The 17,708-nt window shown below is 43.2% G+C and overlaps 1 protein-coding gene across 2 annotated transcripts in view; it reads left to right on the forward strand.

The window, feature by feature from the left end:
• Positions 1-17,708, forward strand: part of LOC124556655 (carnosine N-methyltransferase) — a 191,714-nt gene that overhangs the window by 105,324 nt on the left and 68,682 nt on the right. The window lies entirely within an intron of this gene.

A 17,708-nucleotide genomic window follows, 5' to 3' on the forward strand; every position in this document is an offset into this window, starting at 1 on the left:
ATGTATTGGTGAAAACCAAGATGTCCTCTCCTTGGAACAATGCTGTCATTGATGACAACATTTTTGCCAGGTTTAACAGCATTTTTGAAAGTATCAACAATTGCTTCTACAGTATTTCAAATTTTGTTCAATCATTCTTCAGTTTTAGCTAATATATTGTCAAAAAATGTAAAAATTCAATATAGATAAAAATATCATGTTTCATGGCATTTTTATGTGTGTGTTCATATACATGTTCTTTTTAGACCAATATAGTGTAATTTCTGGTAGTTGCATTACACCCATGATAAGCAGCATTCCTATAGAAGTATTAATTTCGCCACTCGTAACAGACTGCTGGCCAGTTGGTGTCTTCTGCTTGTAGGTAAAGAATTAATCCATTGTATAACATATTTGTTTGTTTCTTCAACTATCATTCGTAATCTATAATCAGTCAAGAATAGTTTGTATAAAAAGCAGCGACAATGCAATCAACATTTTGAAGTAACACCTCCTTTCCTGTCGAATACTCAGTTACTATTGGACTTCTTTTTCTTATTTGCTAACATTCCTTATTGTTGTCATTTTCCTCTGATGGTGACTCAGACTTGGAATCATCTTCCTGTTTGGTAGAGTCATTATGTTTGTTAACTAATGACTCACCTTCATTCCATGCATGAACAAGATCCTCATCTGAAGAGGTTGTGAGTGTTTTTCATCTTTTATTTTTTCTGCATCTAATTACAGATTCATCAGATGAATCACTTGTTTCCATATCCATGTTATCTGTTATTTATGTAAGCAAAAATTAAAAAAAAAGACAAATGCCCACCACCTTTCCAGTTACTCATGCTCTAAAAGTATTTGGTCAGGATGAACAAATGGGATGAGCTTTGTATAGGTTCCAACACGAAGTTATAACAACAAATAGCTTATTTAAAAGGAGCTGATGGAGGTCGAAGAAAATCCCTTGATCGTATGAATATAATTTAACAAGTAACTGCAAACACACTAAATACACTTGGTTTTGACATTCTGTCAAAATGTCGATTCACAAACTGTATCTCTGGTAACACTTTACACTGATGGTATTGAACAACATTACACTTACGCAATCAAGTACAGATCTTATCCTGGACTTTTTTTTTTATGTTGTGTTAATACTTTTTTCAACAAAGGAGGTATCACATAATTTGTGATTAATTTAGCATAAAATTTTTATTTTATGTGATATCATGTTTTTAAAATTTGTTGTAATGGACTGACGCTACTTTCAAAATAAAAGGTCAATGTATTAAGAAGTTGCCAAGGGTTTTTGAATATGACTGCAAGAAACAGGAAAAGTAGCACAACCAGATGAAGTGCAGCAGGAATACGCATACCAAACCTCAGTGAGAAACATTATTATGAGCACCTGCATACATTTTAAACTGATTTTAGATAGATTTAACTTGCTCATGATGGGCCGTTAATATAAAGTCTGTTGTATGCCTTTTTAACACTGTCGAGACCGACCACTTAGAACAATATTGGGCCTAGGAAACGAGCCATTTACGTCGTTTTTTAAAGCATTACTGGCACATATTTAATTCATGTATCTTCAAAGTTTATACTTGCTGAAAAAGGACCAAGCTTCAAGATTTATTTTTCATATTTATTTCTTTGATAGATTACAAATATTAAAATAGTGATGACAGCAGGTATAAATATTTCTTTAAGGAAGAAAGTGTGAGGTGAGCAATTGAGTAATTTCTTCCTCTTGAGCTTCCAAAATTTCTTGCTCACTCAACAAATGTGATGTGTTTGTCACAGAATTACAAGAAACTGCAAAACCTAATGATTATGCACATGAAATAACGTCAATGCAATCATATAGGCTCAGCCATTCATGACAGCACCTGTTACGTTCATTAACGTTTCTTTCAAAATGATTTTAGAAGTTCATAATAGAAGGCAGCACCACTTGAGGAGCAACTCGTAAGACATCTGTACATTGTTCTCATTGGAAAGGACTCCAGTTTTTGAATGATAAGTGGCTCCTGTGTCAAGAAAATCGTGGCCTGAGCAGTACTCGGATGTGGTCTTTTTAACACAGAGTTGTGGCCAGAGCTATACTTGGGCTTGGTCTCCCAAGTGATAAAACCACTGAATGGGATGTAAATATTCATAATATTTTAACTACAGCTTTCTCAGAGAAAATATGTTTTTCCTGTTGACCACTATGTCCTGAAGCCTTTATGATAGTCTTCTGAGGTGGATCTGGTTGTTTTCCCGTTTCTTTTCACTGAAAACATTGAGGATGTTTTAAGCATGGTAATAGTTATTTCAGTCCATCTTTTGACCCTTTTTGTGGACTGTACTTTCTGATTCTCGTCCGTGTTCCAGGTCCTATCTATTGAATACAGTATCTCAAGATGCAGCACATCATTCCCTCATGGAGCAGTTCCATCCCAAATCCGTCTCTTCTCTATTCTTTGTACTTCAATCTGAAACAGAGCTCTTCTTCCTACTCTCCTTCCAACATCTTGATATTTTCTCCGGCTTCTAATTGAAATTCGTTATGTAAGAGTCTGAATATGTGATTTCTTCGTATTTTTAACATTTTCTCTTTAATGACCTTTATGCATCCTTTCCTATTTAGAGTATAATTGGTTCTCATCCATGTGTATTTTCTGTAGGTTTTGATTGCTCAGAAGAACCTCCTTGTTTGGTTGGTCTGATTGTAGTTTCATAACATTCCCTGAGTCTGAGTCATCTGCTTACATTTTTCCGTGCTACCCTTGTGTTTTTCTCTTCTGGCCTCCATCAAATAGTCTTTCTTCCTTTTATTTGTTGCATCAACTACCTATATTACCACTTTGTCCCATATCACAACTTGATTTTTGTCAGGAATCTTCCGCCATAACCACTGAGATGTGCTCTCAGGGGCTCAGCATTCATTTGCTGGATAAGGATGTGGTGACCCCAGAATTCCTCAACTGGGGACTGATAAGTGGTACTCTGGCACTGTAAGCTCTGGGCATGCTTCAGCGACCACTGTGTGGCATGGCGGTGGAACGTTGTGTGGCACTGGGAACAGGTATGTTGACTTTACCATCCATATCACGAGGATGGTAAAAACCTCTATAAAAAACCTTCAATCTCAAGGTGTGCTGCATACTGAATACAGTCACATCTCAGTTGTATAAGCCTTACCTAGGTGCATGGCACACTGTCTAGTTGGACTTTTATTTCTCTAGCTACTGATGGGACCAGGATGGGTCCTATGAAATTTTCCCCACCTCCTTCCAGCGGAAAGGGTGGACCGCTGGAAGGTACCAACACCTAGTTCAACAAGAGAGCCTGGGTAACCAGTCCTGACTCAGTCAGTGGTACCAGAACACATGCTATTTGTCAGAATGTTTTTATAATAGTTAAAGAAAAGAGTGGAGCTTCAATAAAGTTTCACAATTTTACATATAGAAAGGTTTAAAGGGCATTACTGGAATCTTAAAATCTGATAAGTCCTTCTGCAGTGGAACCCTGTTGATTGAAACATCTAGTTCTCAACAAGTGAAGAACCTTTAGAAAGCTCAATGCCTCAGGGAGGATGCAACTGAGACTGAACTGTAAAACACCTGGAACTACAGTAAAGGTGTTATGACTTGCAGGGTTCTAGTTGACATTCCCCAAGAAGAACTGATAGCTGAGTGGTCCCAGGAAGGCATTGTCGATGTGCAGAACATTATGGAAAGGGTGGATGGTGATCTTGTCAGATCAGACTTTTTTTTTTATCCTTCCATTTAACAGCACCAAACTTCCAGAGCACGTCAAGGCACGTTTCCTACGCCTAAGCATGCTGCGTTATTTCCCGAACGTAATGCCCTGTTTTAAATGTCAGTACTTTGGGCACAGTACTCTTGGTTGTAAGGGAGAAGCCACTTGTAGCAAATGTGGTAAAGCCACCCACGACGGAGTTGGTTGTTCCTCTCATCCAGTGTGTTTCAACTACTGTGGGACTCACCCTGTTTGGAGTAGGGCCTGCAGTGTCTTCCTTAAAGAATGTAAGATCCAGAGATAAAAGTGACAGTTCCAAAAAGATATACAATGCCATGCAGCCGCCCACTTGTTCTGCCTCATCTGCTTCTGTTCTTAAACAGTCAGTCCAGAAAACTGACTCTGCTACACCAACGGAGGTTGCTAGTGTTAACACTGGTACCTGTGTTTGTCAATGCACTTGTGCTGCTGCAGTAACCTGGAAGCCTGCCCCTCACCCAGAACTTCAGAAAAGGCTGTGGTTGCTGACATTGTGGAACTTCCTGCCCCTTCAGAGATCAGCTCTTGTCCACCATCTAGCGCTGCTGCTACCACTTCTGTGATTGTGGCTCTGTAACTGCCTCAGACAAAAAAATCAAAACTGAAATTGAAGGTGAAGAATCACCCACGGACGGAGATGGGAACTACATAGTCCAGTGATGTCGATGTCATCCTGTGTGAGGTCTCTCTTGAATCTTGTTCAGAGGTGATGGACCTCGATATCAGGCTGGGCCAATCATCTTGCCTCAAGACGAGCTTCTATCCATTGTGGGCTCCTATCCCCGGCAGAAAGTACTACCCCTATGATAGGTGGCTTCCATCCTACAATGGAATATTAATGGGTTCAGAACACATGTAGAGGAACTGAAACTCCTAGCACAGGAATGCCCCCTATGCTTGTGTTTGCAGGAGATGCATTTTAAAACATCTTATGCCCCTGTACTACAGGGCTGTACCGTCTATGGCAGAAATGATGTGACTGGGGAAAGGGACAAGGGAGGGGTCACTGTGTTGGTCAATAATTCACACCACTCCTCTGCTCTATCCTTGGCTACTGACCTGCAAACAGCCGCCATTGAAATTCACGTGAGTTGGAGGATCACTGTTTGTTCACTGTATCTACCTCCGCAAGATGCAACAGACTCTGAGACTCTCATAGATCTTATGGAATAACTCCCCTGATCTTTTCTGCTACTGGGAGACTTCAATGCACATAATGTTTCATGGGGCTTGACATCTGCTTGCCCTCGGGGTCGGGTTTCGGAGCACCTGATGAAGTATCATGAGCTGTTCATCCTCTACACAGATACCCCCATTCATTTATGTGCTGCTTCTGGGTCATTCTCTGCCACTGAACTTTCTTTCTGCTCTCCAGCCCTTGTAGACACTGTTCAGTAGGAAGTCATTGACAACCTTCAATCCAGTGGTTACTACCCACTCCGCATTCATCTACTGGATGGATTACCTGAAGAGAAGGCATCAGTTTGGATGGTCAGTGGGGCTAACTGGAGACTTACATTAATTCATGATGTCTGTTCTTTCAGACATATCCAAAAGAACAGACATCACGTGGAGTCTGTAGCTGTGATATTTATTATGTAAATAGAAGGTGGAGGGGGGAGAAAGGTTTTGTATCCCACTTAGAAGGCGGCGCATGTGTTGGCTCAGGAAAAGGTAAAACACGTCGGTACTACTGTATGAATTTAAATCCCCTTTACTCAAGCAGTAAGAATACATAACTTGGAATGAGGTGCGAATGCTGAAGTGAAATGTCCTGGCTGGCTGCACCTGATGAAATGGGCGGAATCTGTAGCAGAGCTCGTAGAGCTGCACAGCGCCAGCTAGAGGGCGCTGCCAACGGTGTCTTGTGGTAGTGCCAACCTTTGAAACTATGTGGCATAGTTACTATCAATACCACATCCCTCCCCCCTGAAACAATGCACCGTCGATGAGTATGGCTTCCGACGGCAGGTGAAGGGACCCAGGGGCAGTGCAGCCGAGGGAGCGGTCAGCGGAACTGCTGGGGCGTGCCGTCCACCCATGACCCCAAATTGCTCGCGAGGGGGTGAGGCAAACGCCCCGTGGAAAACCTGCCCAGGCCGCGCACTGCTACTGGGTATGCTCAGATGAGGACGTGGAGCAACAACCTGTCCGGTGTCGCTTGACAGTGCTGGAGGGACCAGAAATGACAAATAAGGCATGGCCAAGCTGGTGAAGAATGCGCCCCTACTCCCTGCGCTGCCTGCCAGAGAAAATGCGATAGAGCACCAAATCATGCGGCGCCAAGACAGAACGATACGAAGCAGTGGGATCGTGCAGCGGCGGGTGCAATAGCTGCAGGAGCGACTGATGGGCGCGGCCACGTGGCAAATCCACAGGGGAATGGGTGCTGCCCGGCTGAGAGCAACAGGAAGCAAGAAAAGTTCAGAGCGTGTGCTCGCAAGAGTGCGCGGCACGCAACTTGCTCAACTTAAACGTACACACAAAGCGTTCAGCCTTGCCGTTCGACTGGAGGTGGAATGGGGCTGAGGTCAGATGACGGTTTCCATTAGCAGCACAGAACGCTTCAAACTCTGAGGACACGAATTGGGGGCCATTGTTGGAGACAATAACTTCAGGAAGGCCCTCAATGCGAAAAATAGGTATCAAAGCCCGAATAGTTCTGGCAGAGGTAGTAGAGGACATAGGTACAACAAAAGGAAAGTTACTGTACGCATCAATAACTATCAACCAGCGGGTGTCCCAGAAAGGACCTGCAAAATCAATATGAATGTGCTGCCAAGGCACAGTAGGAGTTGGCCATGCAAAGAAGCACTGACGGGGAGCAGATTGATGCTCTGCGCAAGAGCGACAGTTAGCAAGCAAATTCTCAATTTGTCTATCAATGCCGACCCAAGTCCAGTGACGACGCGCGGATTTCTTCGTCCCCACTATACCCTAAGCGTGCAGCAATCGGAGGATTTCCGGCTGCAACAAATGAGGTACAACCACACGAGACTGATCATTGTCAGTTTGTAACAAGATAAAACACTTTGGTGTACAGACAAGTTGTGATGTTACGCAACGTAACGTCGAATGAGTGGATCTCGAATCTGCGTAGCAGATGGAGGCCATTGAGTACGAATATACTGCAAAAGAATCTGCAAAGAAGCATCGGCGGCAGTCGTGGCAGCAATGCGACGAAAATCCACTGGAAAACCAGTACCTAAATCCTTATCTTGCGAATCAATAAACATGCATGACAGTTCGGAAGAATCAAACACTTCATCAGGACCGATAGGCAGACAAGACAGAGCATCAGCATTGCCATGCTGGGCCATAGGCCGAAACAAAATTTCGTAATTGTAGTTGGACAAAAACAAAGACCAATATTGAAACTTTTGTGCGGTACAGGCCGGAACTGGCTTGGACGGGTGGAACAACAATGTCAAAGGCTTATGGTCGGTGACCAAATAGAACTTTTGACCATACAAAAAATCATGAAACTTAGGTACTCCATATACAATAGCTAAAGCTTCTTTCTCGATTTGAGAATAGTTTTGCTGTGCAGAATTGAGCAACTTAGACGCAAAAGTGATCGGGCGATCGACAGAATTAATGTGGTGTGAGAGAACTGCACTGATGCCGTGCAAAGATGCATCGACAGCCAAGACCACTGGTTTGGAGGGATCAAAAGGAATCAAACAGTGATCACTCAACAAAGCAGATTGGAGCTTGTGGAAAGCAGCGTCACATTCTGAAGACCAAACAAAAGGAACGTTCTTACGCCGAAGGCGATGCAATCTGCGCTGCATTTAGTATAAACCGAATATAATAAGTGATTTTGCCCAACACCGACTGAAGTTCTTTCAAGTTCCTGGGCACTGGCAAGTCTCTAATCGCACTGAGATGTGAGGGTGTGGGGTGGATACCCTGTCCGTTAATCATATGTCCTAAATACTGAATCTCAGTTTGAAAAAATTTACACTTGTCTCTGTTACACTTTAATCCTGCCTGCAAAAGTACAGTAAATAAGGCATACAAATTCTGCAAATGTTCGTCAAGGGTGCGACGTGATACAGCTATACCGTCCAGATAATTGGCACAACCAGGGACAGTGGCACACAACTGCAGCAAATAAGACTGAAAAATAGCAGGAGCCGAAGCACAACTGAACGGAAGGTGGCAAAACTTGAACAATCCAATGTGTGTGTTGATCACAAAATAGCGCTGCGACTGTTCATCGAGCAGAAGCTGAAAGTATGCGTTCCCACAAGTCAATCGTGGAAATGAATTTTCCCGCACCAAGCTTATCAAAAATGTCTTCAGGATGTGGTAAGGGAAATGTAGCTACCACTGTCTGGGGATTTACTGTAGACTTAAAGTCAGCACAAATATGGAGGCAACCGTTTAGTTTCTTCACACACATGATAGGGGAAGCCCATTGCGAAGCAGAAACAGGTTCAATGGCACCACTATCTTGCAAATGCATAAGTTCAGCAGCTACAGTGTCGTGCAGTGCGTGCGGTACCGGGCATGCGCGCCGGAAAACAAGCATGGCATTGTCTTTAACTACAACATGTGCTGCAAAGTCTGTAGCACAACCAAGGCCATCAGAAAAGAGTTCAGCTAAATCATCGCATAGTGTGGCCACACTGTCTACATGGTCACTAGCGTTGATGCAAAGTACATTGTCCTGAATTGTGAGGCCAAAGAGTTCAAATGCGTCCATGCCAAAAATTTTCGTAGCATCACTAGAGCGGAACACATGGAAAGACACTGTACGGGTCGTTGCACCATACGTGGCTTGCAAACTACACACTCCGAGCACTGAGATTTCCTGTCCAGTAAATGCAGTCAGCGTGGAATGCGAATGACGAAGTGGGGGCGAGCCAAGCAAGTCATATGTAGATTTGTTCAGTAAAGAAACTGATGCACCAGTGTCCAGCTGCAAGCGAACAGAATGTCCACAAATATGCAAAGTAACAAAAAGGTTCCTCGCATTGCGCTGAATGCGAGAGGAAGTGTCTGGCAAAACTTGATTCACACAACGAGCTGTCGAAGCACGTGAAGCAGAAGGCTTTGAATAAATGGCATTAACATCCATAGGCTGATGTGAATCCTAATTATGGCAGTTGCCGTTGCAGTGACGCCAATGTGAGTCACGCGAACAGGAGACATGTTGTGAATCAGAGTTTCTCTTACTACACACAGCTTGCACATGTCCTTTCTTACTACAAAAATAACACTGTGCTTGATGGGATCGGCAACTGTCCCGTGGATGGACACGAAAGCAGTTTGGACATGATTTCAGTTTCTTAGTAGACGCCTGATTTGAACCATGTTTACGTGCGCACGAGCGGCGTGGCTGGCTGGGAGGGCACGTGTTGTGCCGCACTAACAGTACACACACCCGGAGTCACGTCGAATGTAGAAGTAGCCATGTCTAATGTATCTTGTCTGTCTAGCAAGTCCACTACTTCCTGCAAAGATGGGTTTTTAAATCTGAGGATTTGCTCGCGGATGCGGTGATCCACCACATTCTGCATAATAGCGTCTCTAAGCATATGAGCATCCACACGAACAATTAAAGTCACAATCAGAAGTTAGTCCCTGAAGGTCCACTAACCAAGATTTATTCGAGTGAGTAGGGCCATGCCAGAGGCGAAAGAATTTGTAACGTGCAGCTACCACATATACACTATCACGGAAGTGGGAGTTCAAAGTTTCAATCACTTTGTCGTAAGTTTTAGTTTCTGGGCGGGTGGTGGGAAACAATTTCACAAGCACACGGTACAACACAACACTCGTGTTGGAAATGAAAAAGGCAAGCCGCTCTGTACCTGGTATGTTGTAAGCTGTGAAGTGTGCCTCGAGCTGGGCGATGTATTCTGGCCAGCGTTCATCGTCATGATTGAATGCACAAAATGGCGGCGCCGTCAGCGACGGCGTTGGTACAGGCAGTGGCGTCGGAGGTGCCGAAGTAGCTGCAGTTTGTAGTGTGACTAGTCCATTTATGGCAGCAAGCAGCTGCGGCGTTTGCTGAGCCTGAAAATGGACAAGATCGGACAGCGAAGCCTGTTCCTGTGGCGAAGCCATGGTGTACACAAATGAAAGTTTTATAGCAACTGGGAAATCACAAAAAAGCTAAATCAGTACCAAGCAAAAAAGGAAATGATAGGAAGAGACAGCTGAGTCCTCGTCGCCAATTTTTTGTATCCCGTCTGGAAGGCGGCACGTGGGTTGTATCAAGAAAAGGTAAAACATGTCGGTACTGCTGTATGAATTTAAATCCCCTTTACTCAAGCAATAAAAATACATAACTTGGAATGAGATGCGAAATCTGAAGTGTCCTGGCTGGCTGCACCTGATGAAATGGGCAGAATCTGTAGCAGAGCTCGTAGAGCTTCACAGCACCATCTAGAGGGCGCTGCCATCGGTGTCTTGTGGTAGTGCCAACCTTTGAAACTATGTGGCATCATTACTATCGATACCACAAAAGGAAAGGAAAAGGAAGAGGCTGTTTATGTCAGCTACATCAGGATTTTATGCAGAATCAGCAGTGATGACCAAAAATGTGTGCCGGGTTGGGGTTTGAACCCAGGATCTCCTGCTTACTAGGCAGTTGCATTAACCACTGCACCACCTGGACACAGTGTTTATCGCAATTGCACGGAATATCTCGGTACGCCTCTCGGCTAACTCATATTCCCACCCAGCACCACCTGTCCGCAGTCCCTGACCATATCCTCCATGCTCGCTACTTTCAGATTCCTGCAGAAGGTCAGATGTAATTGTGCGTCCCACTGAGGGTGGTAGATTCATTGCTCATCAAGGCCAGTCAGTTATATGAATGTGTGGAGAAGATGGAAGGGGGAGAATGGAAAGGAAAAAGAAGGGGCTGTTGATGTCAGCTGCATTGGGACTTTTATGTGGAATCAGTGTTGACAAGCAAAAATGTGTGCTGGACCATGATTTGAACCCAGGATCTCCTGCTTACTAGGCAGTTGCGTTAAACACTGCACCATCCGGACACAGTGTTTATCACACGTCTGAAAGAGCAGACACCACACATTTATAATTGATTCATCTCAATGGGCAATGAATCTACCACCCTCAGTGTGAATGGACAATTACATCCGACCTCCTGCAGGAATCTGAATGTAGTGAACGTGGAGGACATGGATGGGGACTGCGAATAGTTGTCACTGGGTGGGAATGTGGGTTGGCCAAGAGGTGTATTGAGATAGTCTGCGCAGTTGTGATAAACACTATGTCTGGGTGGTGCAGTTGTTCCTTCCCTTTCTGATCCCTCCACCTTCCATTACATAACTGGATGCTGCTGAGCCAGCTGGCTGTTTTTGAACACAGCAAAAGTGCCCAGGAATGGGTGGACCACATTACGTGAGTGATCCATCATACCGCTGACTTATCTGTACGAAAGTTCTCAGGTCATCTTGGGAGGCAACCTGTATTGGTAGACCAGTGAGTGCCACTCAGAAATCTGGATCAGGTGTGTGGCACTTCAACAGTTTAAGCACCACCCTACAGCAGAGAACTTCACAGCATCTTAGGTGACGAGGGCCATGGCTCAATGCGTAATTAAGGAGAGCAAGAAAAGGTCATGGTAAGCATTCCTGGACTTCATCAAACATTCCACTTGTTCTACAAAAGTATGGGAAGCCATCAAGAGGGTTTCTGGTAAGCACAGTCATTTGTCAATAGCAGCAGTGTGTGACAAGGGTGTCTCCAAACAATGCCCACAGATGTCGCACAGATACCAGCAGAGCATTTTGCAAAAACTACTGTCAAAACTACCCAGGATACAACATGAACTGCAGAGAGACGAAGATTCTTTCGTCTGCTTCCATGTACTAGGACTCCATCATTAAAGAAGCAGTCAAAATTCGTATAAGTAATGACCTGATCAATGGATCACGGGATTTCCAACTCAGCAAGGCATGGGAACCAGCACTGGTGGTACTAAGGCAATGTCTGCCGCAGTCGAACAAATGCGAGTCATTTGGGATGGAGAATCAAAATCCACACATTTAAACTAGGCGCCAACACTCTGACCGCACACGCGCTGGGCCACTGTTTGCAGCTGCTCTTTTCTGTGTCGCAAATGAGAAGCCCATGGCCCGTGGCCCATTTGTACGGCATGGGCATTGGATGTTGCTCTGCTCTATGATTCATCTATGATGCTGTTGTAGCCTTAACCCTTGGTGTCTGGGCTCTTCTAGCAAGTCAGCGTACAGGGTATTGGTGAGCCATTACAACAACATGTCAGTAAGCACCTGAAGATGATGAGCAGCTGTCTTGTCGAAATATTGTGCAGCTTTCACAACATTATCCAACATGATGCTCATGAACCATTGAAGCAGTTACTGCATTGGGAAAGTCTTAAACAGCACACCTCACCGTTTCTCCAGTCGTCCACAAGCAACAAGGCCATTAGGGATCCGCATGCGGCATGTGCTGGAGTCATTTGGTGTGGTGCAAACACAACCTCAAATCTAGGGTTTTTACCATCTGCCACCCTCCCAGAGTAATTTTAGATTTAGTGCTGTGCAGGTGAGATTACATTCCTGCATACAGTTTTAGTATTTCATTTTCTGTCATTTTCACTGAGCGTCACAACTCTACAGCTGTCTTTACAGATGGATCGAAACAGGGGTACTGTGTGGGTTGCTCCGTTGCTTTCCGGGGTCATGTCCTCAAGGTACAACTGCCTTGAGGCTTCACTGTCTTCGACACAGAACCTTATGCAATCTCGAATGTATTGTAGCAGGTGGGGTGAGCCTCAAGTGCTAAATTCCTTGTTTGTTCTCATTCTCTGAGTGCCCTTCACTCTCTGCAATGCTTATACCCAGCAGAGTAGGTAGTCTAGAATATCAAGGAATCCCTCCTTCAACTACAACAGCTGGGGGAGGTGGAGTCTTTCTGCCGGGTACCTGGACACATGGGTATTGCGGGCATGAAATGGCAGATGTAGCAGCGAAGGAGGAGTTTAACAATCCTTAGTTATTTCATTGTATTCTGTCACCTCACTGTTGAGGTATAGAGTCATGCGTGGATTGGAAAAAACCACTACACGGCCATGGCGTACCACCTTTCACCACAAAGATGGGATGAGGTCCTACTTACTCATCTTCGCATAGGCCACAGTCCTCTGACACATGGCTTCTTCCTTTAGGTTGAGTATCCTCCAAGGTGGTGTGCTTGTGGCATGCAGATTACTGTGTGCATTTTACTAGCCTGTGTTTTATTTTCAAACCAGTGGGCAGCAGCAGATTTACCGGCAGATATACCCTTTATTTTGAGTGACATTGAAATGAATGTGGTTAGAGTTTTAAGATTTTGCGTGTCCAACTTGTTTCCAAAAATTTTAAGGAGATGTTTGTAACATGTTAACATGGTGACTGGCTCACCCATGTTTTTTGTAAGTGAGCTGTCGGTTAGGTTTCACTATGCTTTTCTTTTAGCTCTTCTGTGGTTTTCCTTGTCTTTTAACCTCATGTATAGCACCTTTCACCCTTCTCTGTTTGTGGTATAACGCCTTTCACCCTTGTCTGTTGTATTAAGGCCTGTGAGATATGGGAGTGAGTGAATGAGTGTCATTTTATAGGTTTTCTCCTCACTGTGTGACAACCATTTTAGGCATTTTATCCACATTCATTTCATTTAATATGTGTAAGGGTGCTGATAATCTTGACGTTGAATGCCTGCGCACACACACACACACACACACACACACACACACACACACACACACCACTGAGCACTGAGTTGTAAATTATACACAATTTGGCACCTCCACTTAAACTGTTCCTATTTAAGATTGACATTGTCACTTCTCTGGAGAATAAACTCTCATGATAATAATTATAAAGGTGAGAGCCCACAGTTGCACAAATCTAAACATATCAGTTTCCAGTAAATGATATGGTTTTTTCACTTTAATCAAATGCAGCTGAATCCATTACTTCAACCAGAGCTTTATTCTATCTATTAGCTCTAAACCCTAATGCAGTGCTACACACACATATATAGACTAAAATCTTTGTTTATGAACTTCCAGCATTCTGGAGTAACTTGGGTCAGCAACTTCTGTTAATCAGTATAACAAAAAACCAGTCCAAGTTGCAAGTATTCTATTTTTCATTTGATGACTAGTTTTGGGCTGAAACCATGCATACAGATAACTGTGAATGTACATTACACATTTTGTTGACAACTTTGGAAATGCCATTAAAACTTTGTTATGTTGATTTGGAAATGGATCTTGGCCTGAAACTAGTCATCTAATGAAAAATAAAATATTTGCAACTTGGACTGACTTTTTGTTCTATTAAAAACATTGCCTCAAATAACCCTTTCTACATTAGCCTCCTGTAAGAGGAATCCTAAAAACAGTTTCCCAGTACCTCTACACATTCGAACCCAACTCCACCACAACTTCCTCCTTCAAAAGGACATATCTGTCCAAAAACTACTGTTTCAGTTTGGCATGGTACAAGAAGCCATAATTTTTTACTGTACTCTGCTTAACTCTATGCCTGAGTCTTGATTTTCCTCATTTGGAGCAGATCTCAAAAGCTCTTTTGAAATTCTGCCTTTCAATTACCTTACACTTTGTTAAGAGGGTGATTGTCCTTTGTCGACCCATTGAACATTACTCTCAGCAATGTCCCCTCTCTGGCTAATTACAGTTCTGTGCTTCGTGCTGTCTTGTATTTAGGCCTATGTCATAAAATCAGACCAACTTCCACTGTTCTAACAGAAAGCCCTCTGATACTCAGACCTGCCTAGAAACTACTGAACAAGCATTTTTCATGTATAAGGAACTTTCCCAAACACCAACCGCTATTTGTCTTAAGGAAACCCACATTCCACTATAGTGATTTGCAATTAAGAAGGCAGCTCTGTGATGCATTCTGTGCAAAAGAATATGTTGGGGTGGCCCTACACACCTCATGCTCCCATCGTTGCTAACCCTGGTAAATGGCAACTCTGGGGTGAAGGCCACTGTTGATGCTTCTGATTCTTCCTAGAAAAAATTTTGTGCTTGGTACTGTATCCCAAGCTATCACATGCTCCTACAACTACCTGGCAGTGCAGCCATGAGTGTTGGGTTGCCGTGCTACAGAACCACAGGCTCCACAGTGTGGATTGGCAGGCACATTGAATCAACCACAACAAATGCTGGACTGTATGTTAACACAGCAGCCAACCAAAACACACCGGTCTGTTTTGGAGTTAGCCCCCAGCAGTCACCTTGAGAAATGTGCGGCACTATTCTCTCAACCCATGGTGGATATATCACTGTTAGTTGCACTAAATTTGCAGGCACTATGTTGTGTCCACCTATCACATGTCCTTTCAACTTACAACAGGTATCTGTCCACCAGGCATGTACTTATGATGCCAGTTGGCCACTAGTGAGTCAATTCAGTCCTCTGAACCACAACCGGATCTTCTCCTTGCATTGTCATTGAGCTCCAACTGTCGCATCAACCCCACAGGTTCTTCACAGCAGCATCATACTGAGCAGACTGCAGTTGCTACTGGAGCCATCACCTCCAATGACCATGGCTTCAACAGACACTGTACTCCTGGAATAGTACATGTGTCATTTGAACTTATATTCTGTGCCCTCATCAAGTTGCTGCCATCACCAGCTTATGTCCTGACATACTTTGACTATCCTAATTAATTTCCATAACTTGTGATTCGTGAACACTAGATTCACAATCTTATAAGTGGAAACTTACGAGACCAGTCTCATTTGGTGTATCTTCAGGCTTTCTAGGAATAGCACCCCGTGGTCATTTATTTGTGAATTAGTTTTGTTATTTGTGTTCCAAGAAAGTGTTTGTTATTTATACTACCTGGGAATATATTTCATTTGTCTACTGCCATATAGAACACATCACTTGGAAAACCATTGTTGTCACTTCTTCATGTAATACTTGTTATATATGGTTTCTGTTACTCATAATGAATAGTACAGCAGCTGAGTACCCTACCAAGTCTAAACTAACATGAAAATCAGTGCTAAACATTCTGTGCACAGACAGACATAGCAGAATAAAGCTGTTGGCTGGAGTGTCATTTGGTACATTGTTGTTGTCATTGCACATCCCTCCAGCACCCACTGTATTACATGCACACAACTGTAATATAGGCATAGGGAGGGACCCTCTCATGAAATATCTTGACTCCAGACAGCCACTATTTTGGTGACAGCAGTGTGCATTGTGCCAGCCTAATCAGTGTAAAATTGCTATCGGAATTGAAGTCCGAGTTGGATAATTAATTTATATGAATGCTGATACCTGCAGTGTTAAAACATGATATGTAATGTACTTGCATGTCAGAACTTATTAAATGTGCAGACCTATAAATATAGAGAATACCCGTATCTCAACTGAAAAGAGAATGGACAAGTATATCAGATGAAGAAAGTTTAGCGTGATCAAGTGCTAAAAGAATTTGAAACAATTGTCAATTTTGTGCCCTTCTTCCATTATGTGATTAGTTTTTGCCTCATCAAATACAATCTGTCAGAAATGCAGCAGTAACTGATTTAATGTAATGGGAGATGTAATTAGCTTCAACCTTATTGAAGAAACAGTCCTAGTAATTACGGGAGTAATTTAGAGAAACCTTATTGTGATCCAGGCGTGACTTCTCTTAAATATAAGTAACATATATTCAATAAAACTTTTGCTGTTATGTAATCATCTCTTCACATTGATTTATTTAATAATGTATCAGTGATGTGCTACAGCAACAAGAAGATGACATGATCACATACCTAGAAAAGTTTTTTTGAAGATGGCTGTGGCTACAGAAGCTTATACCTTATACTCACACACAAGTAAAGTTATTTTACTTCTGTGTTACTTCAGTTAGTGTTGGTTATGTGTAAAGTTTTATTTAATAATAAATTGTATTTCACTAAGGTAACAAAAGTTATGGGGTACCTCCTTATCATGTCGGACCTTCTGTAGCCCAACTTAATGGTGCAGCTCAACATGGCAGGCATTCAACGAGTCGTTGAAAGTCCCCTGTGGAAACATAGAGCCATGCGGCCTCCATAGCTGCCCATAATTGCGAAAGTGTAGGCAGTGCAGGATTTTGTGCATGAACTGACCTTTTGATTGTGTCTCACAAATGTTTGATGAGATTCATGCTGGGTGATATGGACGGCCTGATCATTTATTCAAATTTTGCAAGATGTTCTTCAAACAAGTTGCGAACAATTGTGGCTTGGTGACATGGCACATTGTCATCCATAAAAATTCCATTGTTGTTCGGGAACACGAAGCCTGTGAATGGCTGCAAATGATCTCCAAGTAGCCTGACATTTGGACCAGAGGACCCAGTCTGTTCCATGTAAACACAGCCCACACCATTATAGAATCACCACCAGCTTGCACACTACCTTGTTGACAGCTCAAGTCCATGGCTTCGTGGGGTCTTCACCACACTCGAATTCTACCATCAGCTCTTACCAACTGAAATTAGGACTCATCTCATCAGGCCACTGTTTTCCAGTCATCTAGGCTCCAACAAATATGGTCACAAGCCCAGGAGAGGTGCTGTTATAAAAGGTATTCATATTGGTTGTCTGCTGCCATAGCCCATTAACTCCAAACATTGCCTCACTGTCCTATCGGATACACCTATCGTACGTCCCACATTGATTTATGCAATTATTTGATGCAGTGTTGCTTGTCTGTTAGCACTGACAACACCGATGCTCTTGGTCATTAAGTGAAGGCCATCGGCCACAGCATAGTCCATGATGAGAGCTAATCTCTGAAATTTGGTATTCTCAGCATGCTATTGACACCATAGCTGTTGGAATAATGAATTCCCTTACAATTTCCTAAATGGAATGTCACATGCGTCTAGCTCCAACTATTATTCCATGTTCAAAGTCTGTT

The sequence above is a fragment of the Schistocerca americana genome, chromosome X (assembly GCF_021461395.2).
Source record: "Schistocerca americana isolate TAMUIC-IGC-003095 chromosome X, iqSchAmer2.1, whole genome shotgun sequence".
In the NCBI taxonomy this organism is placed as follows: Eukaryota; Metazoa; Arthropoda; class Insecta; order Orthoptera; family Acrididae; genus Schistocerca; species Schistocerca americana.